The 11,871-nt window shown below is 30.5% G+C and overlaps 1 long non-coding RNA gene across 3 annotated transcripts; it reads right to left on the bottom strand.

The window, feature by feature from the left end:
* Positions 1 to 8,214: 8,214 nt before the first annotated feature.
* On the bottom strand, positions 8,215 to 10,275 carry LOC126733430 (uncharacterized). Of its 3 annotated transcripts, none has more exons than XR_007659702.1 (3): positions 10,172 to 10,275; positions 9,839 to 9,885; positions 8,215 to 9,782 (listed from the first exon to the last, which is right to left on the bottom strand). It is a non-coding gene; the product is annotated as an uncharacterized LOC126733430 (long non-coding RNA). The 3 variants fall into 3 exon arrangements; XR_007659703.1 differs by having other exon boundaries at positions 10,052 to 10,197; XR_007659701.1 differs by lacking the exon at positions 10,172 to 10,275 and adding an exon at positions 10,013 to 10,147.
* Between the last annotated feature and the right edge of the window lie 1,596 nt (positions 10,276 to 11,871).

Genomic DNA, 11,871 nt, shown 5'->3' with positions numbered 1-11,871 from the left:
GCCGCTCCAGACCCTAGTTTGGAAGATGTCAAAGTTAGCAGCTTGTCAAAGATATCAGCTGCTGCAGAAAATCAACCAGGACTTTTGGAAGCGCTGGTCCAAATGTTACTTGAACCAGCTGCAAGAAAAGGGCAAATGGAAACAGACGTTTGCCAACATCAAGAAGGATGCGCTTGTTCTACTCAAGGACGACCATCTGCCCCCATGCAAGTGGTTGCTGGGACGAGTTACAGCCACCCATCCAGGTTCCGATGACGTTGTTCGAGTGGTGACTATTCGAACCAGCAAAGGAGATGTGAAGCGGGCAATAACAAAGATTTGTCCCTTGCCAGTTCCTGATGAAGTTCCGGACCAGGCTAAAGTTGAACTTACTAGTTCAACGCGGGGGAGTATGGAGAAATAACAGACCAAGCGGGCACATTCCTACTTGCCGCTCGTTCGGCACAGCTCTACTGGGAGTTTCGAACGTCTCTGTCAATCTCTCTGTCAAAAAAAAGGGAAGACCGGTCGCACACATTTTCTTTTGTCTGTATAATAATAAGTTTATGTTACCAAATAAATCATATTACGCATTATCGAGTTCGTAATTAAAAACCATAAAATAAATACAGTCCACTCTCCGCCAAGGACCACAGGGGCCGTATTTTTGAAACCATGCGAAAATCTTCGAATGCGAATAAAGTCGAGCGGCAAAATTCGCACACGAATTAAAAAGTGCATTTTTGAACAGCATTCGAAATTTCATTCGCATGCGAACATGAAATGTAGTGGCAACGTAGCAAAGTCGAGTGCTATTGGAGGCCGTGTCAACCGGGATGGATTTTTAACCTAACCTAAAATTTAACTCTAAAAACATTAGGGAATTTTGAGGTTTTTTCATGCGTTTCTTAGGTTTTTGCAAATTAACTTTTTTTTTTAAATGAATTCAAATAATAAAAAATATTGCGGTTTTGTGTCGAGTGAGCAAAAGAAAGAACTAATTTCATTTATGGAAGAGCACCCGGAATTAAAGTCGGGCAAATTCACCCAAAATTTTTCGGCTAAAACTGCACAAGCCTTGTGGATAAAAGTAGCGGACAGATTACAGTCTCTGGAGCACATAAAGAGCACATCAATTCTATCGTAATAGTCTTGCTTAATCTATATAATTTATTAAATTGAGCATCTGAATACATTTCAATACTGGGTCAAGAAATGAAGAGTACATCCTATTCCTTTTGACGACGTTTCTTTGCACAAGATTGTTTAATCTTGCCATTTGATTATAATTTTTTTTTCAATAAATAACAAAAAAACACTACGAATACACTGAATACACTGGTTAAGTATTTAACCAACTCACAAATTTAAAAAAAAATACAAAGCTAGTTTAAAATCAAAACAAGACAAGTGGCAGAATCGCACACGAACTTTGAAATTCGAATGGTATATACCCATTCGAGACACCGCATGCGAAAAAGTTCGCATACGAAGCGGTCGAAAATACGAATATCGATTTTTCGTGCGAAATCCTCTAATTTCGTATGCGAATCAACGTCGAATGGTTTCAAAAATACGGCCCCAGGTATCACAGAATAATATAACCATTTAGAAGTGTAAAACAAAGGCCACACACATTACTTTTGCCATAGTTAGTACTATTTGAGTAATTTATCGCATATATATTTACTAGTTTACTTTAATTTTTGAGGCACCTTGTTGCTATAATCTTTGTTGGGAACTGAGTATATACGTATATGCGAGGTATAGTATAAGTTGTACCATATTTATTTAACCATAAACCGCCGGTTGTTATTGTTATGTGTGTGAAGCTAGCGTCCGATCGATAACCAGCAACCAAAATCGAGAACGCAGCATATGCCGGTTGCCAGCGACCAATTTATAGTCCGCACTCCCTGTTATTTAATCAATATAATGCCCGTATCTCCTGAAATTCCCAAGGGATTTTAATAATTTTTTGTCCAGATATTAACAATGAATACCTAAATCGACTGACAATGGTCTCAAGCCTCTATAAACTAAGGTTTTGTTGTGAAAATTAATTAAAAAGTCAAATGGAAAAAAAATGAAAAAGGCTGTAACTCCCAAAATTCCCAAAGGATTTGGATAAAACTTTTTTTTATAAAAGATAATAAATATCTAAATTGATTTTAGATGGTTGCAAACCTCTACAAATGAAAGTTTTTTGGTAAAAAATTATTGAATTTTTAGATGTACAAAAAAAATTTAAAAGCTATAACTTCCAAAACTCCCAAAGGATTCAAATAAAACTTTTTTATGTAATTACTAATAAATATTTAAACCGATTTCGGATGGTTGCAAATCTCTACAAACGAAAGTTTTTTGGTATAAAATTATGAAATTGTTAGATGTATTAAAAAAAACTTAAGACTATGACTTCCAAAACTCTCACAGGATTTGAATAAAACTTTTTTTTAATATTAATAATAAACATTTAAAGTGATGAGATTTAAGACATGTTGCCAAACTCTCTATTTAAACTAATTAAATTGAGTTATTTTAACCAATCAAAAGACCATAATAATTTTCCAATTGTTTATTTTATATAACAAATACAAAGATAGTGATTTCTGAGTAGAAATACAAGATCCAAGTCCAGCCAAATAGTAGTATGGAATTAAACCATCGGGGCTAGTAGCTCTAAGTCGTCGATACTACAGTCAGGTCCTACAAAAGGAGTCCGGGTCTTCCCTTTAGGTAATCGCTCTCTTTCAGGAGACAACAGTCAATATTCTCCATAGCGGTCCAATCAAAAATTACGTTAAAACCACTGGCTGGATTGTTACTGATTGTTGTAAGATCGATTTAAATATTTATTGCTAATTGCGTAAAAAAGTTTCATTCAAATCCTTTGGGAGTTTTGGGATTTATAGCCATTAAGTTTTTTTAATACATTTAACAATTTAATAATTTTTTACCAAAAAACTTTCGTTTGTAGAGATTTGCAACCATGTTAAATCGATTTAGATATTTATTAGTAATTGCGTAAAAAAGTTTCATTCGAATCCTTTGGGAGTTTTGGGAGTTATAGTCGTTTATATTTTTCTACATTTAACACTTCAATATTTTTTTACCAAAAAACTTTCGTTAGTAGAGATTTGCAACCATGTCATATCGATTTAGATATTTATTATCAAATGTATAAAAAAATACCAAAAAACTTTCGTTTGTAGAGATTTGCAACCATGTTAAATCGATTTAGATATTTATTAGTAATTGCGTAAAAAAGTTTTATTCGAATCCTTTGGGAGTTTTGGAAGTTATAGTCGTTTATATTTTTCTACATCTAACACTTCAATAATTTTTTACCAAAAAACTTTCGTTTGTAGAGGTTTGCAACCATGTTAAATCGATTTAAATATTTATTATTAGTTGTATAAAAAAGTTATATTCGAATCCTTTGGGAGTTATAGTCGTTTATATTTTTCTACATCTAACACTTCAATAATTTTTTACCAAAAAACTTTCGTTTGTACAGGTTTGCAACCATGTTAAATCGGTTTAGATATTTATTAGTAATTACATAAAAAAGTTTTATTCGAATCCTTTGGGAGTTTTGGAAGTTATAGCTTTTAAATTTTTTTGTACATCTAAAAATTCAATAATTTTTTACCAAAAAACTTTCGTTTGTTGAGGTTTGCAACCATCTAAAATCTATTTAAATATTTATTATCTTTTATAAAAAAATGTTATATCCAAATCCTTTGGGAATTTTGAGAGCCTTTTTAATTTTTTTACCATTTGACTTTTTAATTAATTTTCACAACAAAACCTTAGTTTATAGAGGCTTGGGACCATCGTCAGTCGATTTAGGTATTCATTGTTAATATCTGGACAAAAAATTATTAAAATCCCTTGGGAATTTCAGGAGATACGGGCATTATATTGATTAAATAACAGGGAGCGCGGACTATAAATTGGTCGCTGGCAACCGGCATATGCTGCGTTCTCGATTTTGGTTGCTGGATATCGATCGGACGCTAGCTTCACACACATGTTATATGTTTATAAATTGCTTTTATAAACTCTAGACCAAAGTCCTATCAACATTTATTAGCTTTGCTGTGGTGTATTGTACTAAATACTAACCTAACTAAAGCATAGAGTAATTAAAAGTATTTAATATTCATTTCTCTATGAACTAAAGCTTTTCTTTTATGTTTATTTTGATTTTTGAAAGATAACCTAACTTTTTAAGTTAGACAAGGGACTTTTGGTGTGAGTCTATGAGTTTTAAGGTGCGTTCACACTAAAGCTGTAATTTAATAGCCAAAGTAAGGGGTTAATATTTATTTTGTTGTTGATTTATTAATTACACCATAACACTTGTACCTAATATTAAGGGTCAATATAACTAATTATATTTATAAATCTCCCTGTCTGTTCTTCCTTGTGAGATTTTCTTTCAGGTTTATAGGTATAGTGCTTTTAGTAATTTCCTGTTTTCTTGGTCATCGGGATTTTCTTATCCATCTGGGATAAAACAGGTGGCGCTTATATTTTATTGAACTCTTGTGGAATCCACGCCACTTTACCAAAGTGGTTAGTGCTAGTCGGCTCCCCTTTGAGAAGATCCCCTGAGCTGTCTCTATAGTCTATAGTAAGTCTCCCTCCTTCCATTCGTTCCCTTGTACCCATTTTCTAACCCTCACTTCCCATACCTTTACCCTCCCTTCCTGTTATTACCCATCCGTCCATTCAAATTTCATTTAATCCGAGTAAATAAGATAAAGTATTAAAGTAAAATTAAAGTATTAAGTTAAAAATTAAAGTATTGGATAAAGTAATAAATTATTATTAATCATAATTAATTGATAATTATTATAATTTTTTTTAATATTTAACACTCTTGCTTTTACCAAAAAAAAAATATATTGTAATTGTGGACTATTTCTTCACTATTAAGAAAGCTGGTCTGGCTACACTAGTCCGCGAGTACAAGAACAATCTACTGAAAAGGAAATTGGTTTAACTGGACATATTTGGTTTAACCATTAGCTTTTAAGCGAGCGAACTCTCTAACTCAATAGAAAGAGAATTTCTTTCTATTATAGAAACAAAATATAAACTCTACTCTCAATCTCAACTGGCTTCGATCGGGTAGAGTTCGGGTTGCCGTCGGCAACCTTCGGAATAGAAATATAGAAAGAGGTTGTATGGTCTTGCTATTACTTTCGTCTCTTTTTAGTACATTGAAAAAAAGATGTATTTATCTTTGTTGTGGGGATGTTTTTGAAGCAGATTTAAAAATCAACGAATTCTCATATTTTCATATTAGGCCATTAAGTTTTTAAGAAGTGATAAAGGGAATATGGTCGGCTTGAAAGTGATTCTAAATAAAACTTACTAATTAAATAAAGAATTGTATTTTATTAGAAAATGTTAAACCATAAAAGTCCACAAAAAATAACTTACTTAAATCACTTTGTTACAACAGATAATTAGGGTTTTATTGCGGTCAAAAGATGAACGGTATATCTTTAAGTGAACTATAATTTGTTAACTACTTTTTTCAGGTTTAAAACGATCATTAAATTTATAAGGTCATATAGTTTATCCACGCTTATTTACGCCCTGAAATTGGGAAATTCCCAGTGATTCCACAGAAGGGAATAAAATGGGTTTTATTACTCTTCACAAATTTTGGAAATACTATATATATAATCCTTTTATCCTTAATTCAATCGTTTGTTCTTTCTCTTCCATTTCTAAGGCAAAATCTAAGAAATTAATAATAATATGATCTATATTTTAAGACAAATATTAAAATATAAATTTAACAGTGAATATATTTTAGTTTAAAAAAATAATATAGTAAGCTATTATAAATACACACTGCGAAAGAGATAAGATAAAATTAGTAGGATCCATCATAAAATTCGCAGTCTTATTGATACCTAAAATTACTTCAAAAATCTATTAGAAAACTTTTCCCTTATTGGCATTCATTATGGATATAAAAAGATAATAAGATAAAAATATTTTAGGATGAAAACAGAAACAATAACAAAGCATACTTATTACTTAAAAGATCGATAATGTCGAATGACATTTCAGTAATTGACATTGTGGGCTGTGAAAAATCTCATTAGCTATAAAAATAGGCTAATGTTTGTAGATTGGGTAGTATAAGAATGTCTAAAGCCGAACGATGCCGAGTGACATAGAGAAAAGGTTAGAAGAGGTTAGTTCTAGCAAGTGCTAATCGCGCATAGAAAGATATTTTCTTTCTATATTTTTTCTTGTCTATTTCTATGTTTATCGAGTTAGAGAGTACCGCTGCAGTGTTTGAGAAGAAACCTGAGACCCAACTATGTCACCCTAAGGTCCAAAAGTACGTCTACATCAGCCACCAAAGCATTGAGATCATAACTGAAATTTTTATACTTTATATTTAAATGATTTGATGCATGCAGCCGAATGGGATTCAGAACTTCTTAACTATGTGTACGATCAAAAAAATTTAAAATTCCAACATCTAAAAAACAAAATCAATGGTCTCGCCAAAACCACTAACAGCACACTAAACTTCCCTTCCGAACAAAACAAAATAATTAAGAAAGACGACTTCAACTCAACAGCCACGGACTGATCTTTGACTGATCTATTATGAATTTAAGTTTTTCAATTTTTACATCTGAACTTCGCCATAACACTTCCAACAATAACTCACTTAACTTTTCTTTTCACCCCAGAACACTTAATTTAAGCAATGTTACTTTTACAGATAACGAAAACTGCATGTTGAATTCAGGTTTAAACTATATCATTATTCCCCAAAGAAGAGATTTGGGACTGTTGGCGGTCGAGTGCGAGAACAACTTTACCTTTATCAATGATCTCCCATTAAAGGAGACACTCAGATCCCAGGATGCTTCATGTATTAACATATATCATAGACGCAATAGCTTTTTTCCCTCGAGTGTTTCCCCTAATCTTAAGACGCTAAAATCTTTCCAGAATAATATCACTACTAATAACTTGACCTTAACTAAAGCAGACAAGGGCAATTGTTTTGTGATCTTGTACAGAGTTCAATATGTTGAAAAAGTTGAAACTTTCTTGTCCACAGATAATTTTTCTGTGGGGCCGACCTCTGTCCTTCAAAAATACATTAAAATAAGTAAATACAACTATAGAATATTTTAACACAAATAAATTTAAACTCATACCTATCAATCCGTCCATCTCTTTGTTGTACGGCTTGCCCAAGATCCACAAGCATGATATGCCTATTCGCCCAGTGGTTTCCTCCATGTAACAAGCTGAGTTCTTGGCTTAACCACATCTTACTTTATCTCACTAAGTTTAAAAGTTCATTTTCTATAAAAAATTTCAGTCAACTAGCTCAAGAGTTGAAAGATATCATTCTACCCGATTCATCCTTTCTAGTATCTTTTAATGTTTCCAAGCTCTTCCCTTGCATTCCTCCTGAGGACTGTTTACCTTTAGTTGCAGACTTACTTAAACAAAATACTGATCTTGAGAAAGTCCATATTGACAACTTGGTTGACTTAGTATTACAACAATTTTTTTTCAATTTAACTATAAATACTACAAACAAAGCTCAGGTGTTGCAATGGGTTCTAGCCTGTCCCCTCTTTTAGCTGAATTGTTTATGTCAGACTTGGAAAATAAAATAAAAAATAGTCCCCTCTTTCAACACATTTTCTTTATCAAATGATATGTGGATGATATTTTTGCCATTTTTAAGGGTAGCCCCTCTGACCTTCAAAATTTTATCACGTTCTTAAACTCTTTACACTCATGCATTAATTTTACTTTTGAAATTGAAACCAACGAATCTTTAACATTTTTAGATCTTAAACTAACATTTTTTGTGAAATTACAATTTAATTTTTCAAATATTTAGTAATTTTTATATGTGAAATAAATTTTTTTTTGTAATACCACGTTGTAAATGTAAAAAATTCTCTGGTGAAATTTTATTGGAATAATTGTAATATCACGTTGTAAATGTAAAAAATGCTCTTGTAAAATTACATTGGAATAATTGTATTTTTTTACTAGCTATAGTTTTTGGTTTAGTATTTTAGATAAATTAAATAAAAGACTAAAGTGGCAATTTAAATAAATACAAAGGATTTATTTTTTCAAAACTCATTGGAAATTCAATAAACTCAATAGGAACATAACAAAACTACATGGTAAGTTTTCAAAAAAAAAAAAAAAGGAAAATAACAAGTATATTTGAAACTTAAACTCTTCAATATACAAACAAAAACATAAACTCTTGAAGTAGCCAAGAACTTTGACATAGTCTATATACATTTTGGGGCCCTATATAATATCAAATATGTTGATATAAGTAGGTAAGTAGGTACCTTACTTACAAGCTAAATCTCACAAAAAACCCTTTAAGGTTGGAACAAATTCATTTAACATTTATCGACTCAAACAAAGAAACGTGCGGACACGTCGATTTTTATTTTTTGCAAGGCTTTTTTTCAATTAAAACTTCTTATACACAGTGTGTCATGTTACCGTGGCCAATACCAACTTTCTTATTTTAATTGGAACACCCGGTATGTGATTACATTTTGGGATATATTCCAAGAATTTTGCTGTATCACAGGCGCTATACTTTTATTCTATTTTTAAGTTACAAGTTTTAAAGATCAGGCAGGCATTTAATTTTTTTTGTATGCTGTATAGCGGTAATGTTATTAATAATAGAGCAAAAGGGAATTTTCCTATTTTGACTTTTGAATATTTATTTTCTCATATTTGTAAAAAATATTTCTTAAAAATTTTGACAGCTGCCATATTTTATTTCACATTATAAGTCGAAAATAGATATTAAAATTTAAATTTTAAATAGTAAGGAAAATGCCTAAGGAGTAATAACACATTAGTCGATTTCGCTATAGAATTTGATTCGGTACCTACTTACATCGTTTGCTCTGACAATATTATGAAAGTAAATTACTACCATTTTTATTGGTCAGCTTCAAATTTTCGTAAAAAATTACACATTTTGGTTCACCAAATCATATATCGTGTTATGGACCACGGTGTATTTTTTTACAGACCAAATGTGATTATGTTAGGTGCTTACTTTCATAGTATTGACGAACCAACCGATATACCAAACTAAATTCTGGCGAAATCTCCTCTTGTAACTTAAAAATAGTTAAATGATCGTCTATGATGATGATGTAATGACATAATTGGTCTTTTATTTAAATTTTCTTTTAATTGTGTTTCAATTAAAATAAGAAAATTAAAATAAGTTGGTATAGGACACAGTTATACGACAAACCCTGTATAGAAAGTTTACATTGGCAAAAAGCGCTACTAAAAATAAAAATAAATGGGTCCGAGCGTTGTTTTTTTAAACCTTTCAATTTTAAAACGAATTTGTTCCAAACTTTACTTTCTCGTTATATTAATACATTAAGTTATTAATTATTATAAGAAATCAGTTTTAAACCAAAGTTATTTAAGATTTACATAAATAAAATAATAATTTATTATTCTACCTTGGCTAACTTCGTTAAATATGAAATAACTTTTCTTTTCGAGAGATTTTGTTTTTTCGATTTGGTTCCTTTGGGGTGTATTTTTAAAATATATCTTTGAAGGAACTCCAAAATGCAGGATGCTTCTTTGGGATATTCCAAATTGAAGACAAAATAAAGAGCAATTAAGCAATGCAATGCTCCTCCAAATGAGTCACATTTTTCCACAACAGGTTCTTATTCTAGGTATATTTTTATAGCATTGTTAGTACAAAATACCTACAAATAAAAAAAAATGCTTATAATCTTTTTTCAAAAAAAATATTTTTACTTACCACCACATAATACTACCAAGCTCAAGAGAAGATTCATCGGTAATGTCCTGGAATAAAATAGGTACATATAATATTTAACCTTATGACAAAAGTTAATTTATATTATTTAGTTCATTTATTGTTATTAAAATTATAGTTATTTTGCTCCAAATGGTATTAAAAATAGCTGCCTACTTAATTCTCGTTTATTCATTGTTTGAAATTTGCACTCACTTGCTGAACAGATCACATAATTTTGTACAAATGTTTTTTTTGTTTTATTATGAGTCTCATTTATATGTTTTTTAAATATGTAATAGCTTTTAAAAATTAAATGACAATGCATATATTTACATTCAAAATAGATCCCAGGTAGATGCCTGTGGTAGCATATATGTATTATTTCATACTTATATAAGCTTTTTAAATTAAGACTGCAACGATTGCAAGTATTCATTGTTAACAGGTATTAATGTAAATATTTAACTTACCTGATACTTATAGCACGAACAGTATAATTATAAAGATAAACAGAAGGACTAGCACAAAATTCTTTATTACCTGTCGTAAGTCGTAAATAATAACCGAGTCGTCATTTACGTGGAAAATTTCGGAGTCGCTTGGGGACGCGTAAACACGCACTCTCATTGGCCGCGGTTTACATAGCCAAAGTAAATTTAAGAATTAAGGTGTAAATTTACAAAAACCTTGTAATTTTACATTATAATAGTAAAAATAATTAGGTACAAATATTATGTGATTTTATAATATGAATGTGATTTTGCAACTTTCTTCGGTAATTTTACAAATCTAATGTAATATTGCTTATAAGTTTCACAAAGTGATTTAAATTTAGGAATTATATTTAACAAGTTTTTTAGGAATTTTAGTAAATACTTGGTTTATTACAAAATATTTTAATTTTACTGAATAATTGTTGTAACACTACTGACATTTCTGTAAACTTAAAAAGTAAATATACAATAATTTTTTTCAGTGATATTTCCTTTTAGTACTCTGATGATGGACACCACTGTGTCCGAAACATATAGGGAATTTTAAGCTAACTAAATGTTTAATAAATAAGTGGAGGGAGACTGAAGGATTTTCATTATTATGATTGTTCACGAATCTAAATGCCAACGGATTATTACATCCACAATAAAATAATTGTAGATTTTGATTGATGTAGCTGTAGCTTTTATGTCAAGCTGTAGAACATTTGACAGTTCAACAGCTTGACAACAAACTGGATTCGCCTATTCTGCAGTGATTTGAAATTCCTTAGTTCAAATTTTAAATTTTAAGTTTAAATTAATTTTTAAATTTTAAAGCCTCAAATTTTACAATCACGAAAATTTTTTTTTAAATTTTTTAGTTTTATTACATTCTTATAGCAATTTTTTCTAAATATCACAAGATTTTAATCTTGGTTTTTTAATTCATATTGTATGGAATAATTTCAATTCTTAAGAATAGGTTATAGATATATTAGAAGATATTATATGTATAAATATAACATTTTAATAGTTCAAAATTTAAAAAGAATAGTCGTAGTATCTTAAATCGTAAAATTCCTTTAAACCAAGCTTTTTAACTTTCACATCTGCTTTAAAATTTCATTAATTCCTTATTTTGAAATTCTGAGTTACTTAAATTCCTCCTTCGACGTATCTTTTCATAGTCAAATTTTGTTTTTTACGTTTAAGTAAATCTGAAATTTTTAACCTTAAATGTTTAAATTTTAAAATTGCCTAATATTTTACCGAAGTTTCAAATTCAACGAGATTCAAGCAAGCTGCAAAGAAGCAAATTTTATAAATGAAGAGTGGTCGAGCTAAATGATCTAAGTGCGAAAATATACATTTTCGTTTTTTTTCTCTCCATATATTCTATGTGCCACCGCCAATATCTTACTATGAGATCTAAGTGTCAATTTCACCCTAGGGCTTGCAAACGAAATCCAAAGATGGGGCCACCTCTATGTCCGGCATCATATTCTTTGCTAATTGATCTAAGTGCCGGTATGCAGGTTGATATTCTTGGTTGGTTTG

The sequence above is a fragment of the Anthonomus grandis genome, chromosome 2 (assembly GCF_022605725.1).
Source record: "Anthonomus grandis grandis chromosome 2, icAntGran1.3, whole genome shotgun sequence".
NCBI classification, from domain to species: domain Eukaryota; kingdom Metazoa; phylum Arthropoda; class Insecta; order Coleoptera; family Curculionidae; genus Anthonomus; species Anthonomus grandis.
Note: the sequence above shows the minus strand (reverse complement) of the source record. Positions and strands in the feature narration are given on the sequence as shown.